The sequence below is a fragment of the Austrofundulus limnaeus genome, unplaced genomic scaffold (assembly GCF_001266775.1).
Source record: "Austrofundulus limnaeus strain Quisiro unplaced genomic scaffold, Austrofundulus_limnaeus-1.0 Scaffold3, whole genome shotgun sequence".
NCBI lineage: Eukaryota > Metazoa > Chordata > Actinopteri > Cyprinodontiformes > Rivulidae > Austrofundulus > Austrofundulus limnaeus.
In genome coordinates this window covers 630,603-637,215 of record NW_013952405.1, presented here as the reverse complement: position 1 = coordinate 637,215, position 6,613 = coordinate 630,603, and the positions used below count along the sequence as shown (strand labels likewise).

Genomic DNA, 6,613 nt, shown 5'->3' with positions numbered 1-6,613 from the left:
ACACACACACACACACACACACACACACACACACACACACCATTACTGCCGCCTGTACACTTGTGCGCAGTGTTGTTGTTGAAGCATGCTTGTTCCCCACACCCAAACACACACACCCACACACAAAAACATACACACATCATAAAAACTTGAAAAAAGGGAGTCAACAAAATCTATAGACTGCACCTCAGTGTTTTCCTCTTCATCTCCTCAGCTGTTGTTGCCTGTAGCCATACTCGAGGAGAGACACACTGCCTGCAGGAGAGGGAGAAAAGACAAGACTTCTGCTGATCACAGAGTCTGCAGCCCCCTCAGCCTTCCCCTCTGTTCCTGCTGTTGTGTGTGTGGTGTGTGTGGAGTGTGTGTTTGAGGCAGGGAGGGAGAGAGCTGCTGTTTGTGTCTGAGACTCGGAGGAAAGAAGAGTGAGCAGAGCACAGCAGAGCACAGCAGAACCAGTCAGTCTTCTGCTTCGCCGCCGGTGTGAGCAACTCCAACCCAGTTTCTGCACAACTCTGCCGCCTTCTGAGCTGCCACCTGGACCCCGACAACAGTCCCCACAAGCAGGTGAGTCTGAGGAGCAGCATCAGGGCAGCGCCAGGCTGCCTGACACGAGGCTTCCACATGATTCTGATCTCTGCAGCTCAATGTGCATTTCTCTCTTATCATCTAAGTTATCTGGATGTAAATGAACTGACACTTCCTAATAGATGCTCTCTTTTTTGTTATGAGTTAATGTGACAGATGTGGGTGTTTTTATGTGTGCAGTTGTGTATTTGTGTTGTGAGCCCACCTGGACTTGAGGAGGAACAAATAATCAATATTTCTTCATCATTCCATGAGTAAATCCATGTGTTCCTGAACGAGAGCTATAGGTGAACCGTTTCAGCTCCTCCACTGTTCTCCTTGCCTTCTTTAGAAACAGATTAAAAGAAAACACAAGCAGTGTCGTTTCGGATGCTGTGCTTAAGGCGAACTATGTTATCTGATGGAATGCAGGTTGTGCAGCCCTGCAGAGAGTCTGCGCGGAGTTTTGGCAACAAGCGTCTGCAGGCTTTTCGCATCTCGGATTGTTTTTCTTGAGCTTAGAGTGAGATTTTGGTCGGAACTGCGCAACAGAGAGCTGCTGCGTTCACTCCCATTTGCTGTGGATTTGTGGCAGTATTCTCGGTTTATGACCAAATCTGCTACACATTCCTGACACAATGTTCACGCATAATGAGTCATCTGTGGACATTTGTAGCATGAGCCTCAAAGTTAAATTTGTCTTGTTTGTATGGATTTTTAAGAGTTTCATTTTGTTGTATCTTTGAGACAAACCTGGGGTTTTGCACCTTATCATACGTGTTGTGCCACTTGTCGCTTCCTACATCCTGGGTTGTGTTTAATGGCAGCCTTGTTTTTTTTTTACTAAGAATCAGAAAAAAAAATCTCTTCTCCACTGGACCACTTGTTGAGAGCACTTTTTTCTTCTTTTGAAGTTTGCCTGTAAAGCAATTACTCAACCTGCTCTGACTTATTTGAAGCCTGCTTATAAAAGAAGCTTTTTGAGTGCGATTCCACACTGAGACTTTGTCAGACGGTTTAACCCCCTGAGCCATGACCATGGTCCGGGCTGCCACTGACAGTGAAAGATCCCCCCGGTGTTTGTGTCTTTTATCAGATTCGGCTGTTGTTTGCCTTTGACTGTCAATCTGTCACCGCCTGCACTGCTGAGGAATCAGCCCCAATGACCCCTGCCACATCCCTCCATCGCCTCCTCGCCTCCTTCCATCCACCGTCCATCCCTCTGTTTTTCTCTCCCACCAGATTTTGAAATGTTTCTCTCTCTCCCTTCAATTGTACCGAGCACTTCCCTCCACCCACACCCCACCCCTCTCTTCGCTCTGGTCGCCACAGAAACGGCTGATTCAGGAAGGGTGGGCGGGTGTCTCAGAGCTCTTGCTGCTCTGCCCCATGCGGTGCTTTCACAGTACATTTCTGCTTCTGTGCTGCTTTTATGGCCCTGATAGGCTGACAGTTCAGGTGGCTCAGTCAGATGTTGCACAATCCCATTAGCTACACAAAAACCTTGCCTGTTCGGTCCCTTCAGAGGACGGTACCAAGAGTTGCGCCGCCATTCGTGTTCGTTTTTTTTTTTTTTTCATTTTATTTTATTTTTTCCTCCAACAATGGTTCCTTTTGGTATCCACTGAAATAATGCCTTTTTTTTTTTAGCTTGTGAATTCAGGATTCTCACTAATTAGGAGGCCTGGGGCTGATTTTTTTTTTTTTTTTTTTACCAAAACACGACAGCTGGGTCAGTGACACATCATGTGTTTGGAGGCCGAACTGAGTTGATCAATAATGCAATATACCCGACCAGGTCATTTAATAATAGATATGCTATGACCTTTCTCTTATGTAAGGTTGATAAAACAGAAGAGTGATGGAGTGATGCATCGTGGTGCCGCAATGAGATCCTAGACTTTTGCTGTTGTTGTTCTAGATTCCCCATAAGGATGAGGTAAAACATTCGCTTCATTAGTGACACGTGAAATTATCAGAGGAAGAGATTTTCTTTTCCTATTCTTTTATCCATTTTGTTGCGTTTTTGCAGAATGCTCTGGTTGCCATGGTGATAGTTTGTACAGTAGCTTTAAGCACAGCGTGTTTTTTTTAAAAGGTTTCTGAATAGGAAATTGAAACCTGTGTTGCATTGCAGTCATTGCCAAACAGGGCACTGTGTGCATTTGCCCTGCTGTGTCATAATGAATTAAAAAGGACGGCTTGTTGACAGGCGAAAATAAGTGAGGTCCACCTCAATGCCACATTCTTTTTGTGACATGTTTAGAACAAATTAGCTGTTCTAAACTGAGACTCATGGATTTTAATTTTTTTACCTACTTGTTGTAAACAATAACAAGGAAAGCCTCCAATGACAAACACGTATAAGACTGATTTTATTTGACCTGAGTCTTAAATCTTATTATAAACCCGTGTTTTACTCAACTTGTGCTTCGACACGAAGGTTTAGAAAATATGCAGGATGCAGTAGTTTGTCTAACCTGCAGTGTTCAGCCGTTACAGTCAGCGGTGACGCAGCTCAAGACTCATACGGCACACTGCAGGCCTGTCACAAGCCACCGCTAGAACAAAGAGCACACACTGTCATCCAGGAGAAGAACTCAACGCAGAAGGCCGCCTTCACACAGCACGTCACATGTCTGAAGAGACACAAAGTCTGATGGGACCTATAAAGGGCTCGACACACGGGAGGCGACGTCGCTCGCTCTCCATTCGTTTCCTATGGAGCCTGTGCGGTGAGGCGACAATCGCTTGCCCTCCTCCAGCTAAGCGACTGGCGAAAATAGTGCACGTGAAATTTCACGCTCGTACACGTAGACGTGCACACGCGAGCTTGCGATGCGACATATGAAAGTTGAAAAATGTTCAACTTTTGTCGCTGTCGCTTAGCGTGCAACCAATCAGTGAGGGTTTCATTGACTGACCAATGAGAGGAGAGTATGCTACACACTGCAGTTAGCTAACACTTTCACCAAGTGATTACTAAATGCTTTGTGGGAATTTATTGGCACCAGAGTGAAGTTTATGGTAAGTTTTTCCTCATAAAACTGTATCTTGATGTGTGTTTGTTTTTCAATTTCATTAGTATCGCAAGATTTGTTTCGTTTACACGTCCGTAATGCACACCCACCTTCAGAGTCAAGAACCAATCAAATTTTGTGAAGACAAGCGACCTGAGAGCGCGATTCGCAACGCTGCGATCACTATCGCGTCCCGTGTGTCGGGTTTCACCCTGGCTGCGATGACAGCCGTTAATCGCTGTAGTTTGTCGCTCCCCGTGTGTCGAGCCCTTAACGCTGCGTACCAAGAGCTGATTGGCTCCTGCTGCACACAAACGTCTGTTGGACATCCCTTTGATAGCAGTTAATGCATTTTTTCGCCTTTACACATAAATATTACAGTTAAATGTGAGTTTCAAATGAGCAAATTTACTGTGATTCAGTAAATTCTTATTTAAACCCCAACTTTTTTAAATTTCCAAGACTCTCAATAAGATCAAAAATAGGCGGGCCACAGGCAAATCTGTACTTAGTAGTATGACATTCATTTATGCAAAATAAAAAAACTTTACTGTGTACTTTATTAGGCTTTAAACTGTGAAACAGGCCAAAAGATAAAGCAAAACTTTGAAAACCTGAATAATTCTCATAATTACCAAAACTCTGTAATACCACAACTGCAGCTGAAAATCTTATTCATCCATAAATATTGTTTGTTTGTTTATTTATTTATTTATTTATTTATTTATTTATTTATTTATTTATTTATTTATTTATTTATTTATTTCATCATTACTGATCCAACTTTCTCTCTCTGAATTAGTTCTGGTATCTTTCAGCTTCAACATTCAAGACATTTAAATGTGTCTTTATGAACAACTGAATAATGAAATATTTAGAAAAACACAACAGAAATTTCTGAAGATTTGAGTCTGTATTTATCACCCTTCACAGCTCCTGCCTTCCTGTCATCTCTGTCAAAAATAAACATCTTTCCAGCATTAGGATCATTGCCACGTGTGATGATTTTCATATTGGTCAGAAAGTTCAATGTAAAGCTCAGGTTTAGCAATTGTTTTTGTTTGTTTGTTTGTTTGTTTATGCCCATTGCCATTACTGATCCAGGCACTGACCACCAAGCTACCTGTTCTGTGGCTTCAAGTAACTCTCAATATTTGTTTTATCTTTTGATCTTTTGGTAAGGCCTACTATGACCAACATGGTCTTATCATGTTGGAGGGGTTCTAAGGATATTTGTTCCAATTGATGTACCTCCAGATATATATATTATTTTTACAAATGTTCTTTTTACCTGATTTACGGGTTGTGGTGGTCTATTTTTATATAGGTATAAATAGAATAATGGATTTCTTCATGTTTTGACATATTTTTACACTTTTGATCTTTGTATGCCGCTTTCTTTCAGCATTTGTCCTTGTGTTTGTCTCATACCTGTTTAGACAGATCCTTTGTTTTTTATTGTGCTGTTTGCTTAATTATTCACTGTTGTTGGCCCTAGAATTACAGATGAACCTAGCACAAAAAGTAAGAAAATATGTGTTTGGTAGATCATTTCTTTGTTGTAACAATGCTTCTTGGCAATAAATCTTTTATCAGGCACCTGGTTGGCAGCACCTGGGGGTACCAGAAGCTCAAAACAAGAGTCAATAACAACAACAAAATAAGCTGTTTAGCAGAGAAGATTTGGCAATTTTTTTCATATGTGCAACCCACACTCAGCTCTGCTGCTCATTCCTCAAATACATGTCTCTTTCATTTAAAAGATAAACTAACAGGCTTTCCAACGGAGTAAGATTTATTGCCAAGAAGCATTGTTACAACAAAGATAATCTACAAATTACAAATGTTCTTACTTTTTATGCTAAGTTTATTATATACTTCCTTAAACCATCAAAGGGAATCTTTTTTTACCCTCTTCAATGCTGTAACATATTTTTTTAGGATGGCATTTTGAGATTAAAACAAATAGTCTTTAAAGGAATGTGTGATCTGTCAGCACTCAGAGTATGATCATGATGACTCCCAACTACTACCACATCAACTTTTAGCTCAATAAGTGTAAAATTGCTTGAGGCACAGCCTGTTTGTTTTGGCCAAGGTTTATTTTTATCCTTTATACCAGACAAATTCCATTGAGATCACAAAACTATTTTGTAAGGGAGGCCTGAACCTGAAGGCAACATGTTGTACATGTTTTAGATTATTGGAGGAAAACTGGAGGACCTGAATATAACCCACACAAATGCAAGGAGTACATGCAAACTGCACACAGAAAGACCCCAGGTCTAAACCGCAGATAGGACTCCAGACTTTCTTGCTGTGAGGCATCAGCAACAAAAATCTAAAAGCTCTGGAAACTCTAAGAAGTGAGGTCTGAGAGCAAAGTGCTCTGTTAGCGAAATGTGGTTCAATAAGATCTTTATTATAAGATGGATAACGTTTGTTGAGAGCTTCGTGTGTTAGAAGTAAAAGTTTAAATTCTGTTCTGAATGTGAGAGGGAGCAACTGAAGCTAAAATTTGCAAGAGCATTTTGCCAGACAAAATGCAAAAAGTAAAAGTGTGGGGGACAAAGAAATCTATGTCATCATGTTTTGTTTAACTTCTGAGGTTCAGACTGCTTGGTTTGATTTCCACATGGAGTGAAAGGTGAATGAATATTTATCCTACAACTGCCAGTTACCTCAATCAAGCTCTCTTGAAGTGGATCCAGGATTATTCCCTGTGGATTGTTGCTGTCTGATGTCTAATACTCTCCCGATGTATTAAAGTCTCTTAATTGGTTAAAATAAACCAATCGTTAACTTGCTCATTATTGCTTATTGTAGTGCTAATTTTGAGAACTGCGACTTAATCATGAAACTTGTGTAATTGTTCCCAACGCTTCGTTGTGGTCTTGTTTGCAATGTTCTTGCAGGTTCATCAACATCCTGACTCACTTTAGAGCCCTTAAAATTTCTCAGCTCTGAAGACTCCTCTGGGGTCTCATTTATAAAGGATTGCGTGGAAACCATACTAAAAGTGAACGTAC

At 41.1% G+C, this 6,613-nt stretch overlaps 1 protein-coding gene across 1 annotated transcript in view; it reads left to right on the top strand.

Annotated features, from left to right (window-relative positions):
* Positions 1 to 6,613, top strand: part of prickle2a (prickle homolog 2a) — a 54,493-nt gene continuing 47,880 nt past the window's right edge. The window contains exon 1 of the mRNA XM_014016284.1: positions 1 to 564. The gene's annotated coding sequence lies outside the window, so the exon portion shown is untranslated. The remainder of the gene's footprint in view (positions 565 to 6,613) is intronic.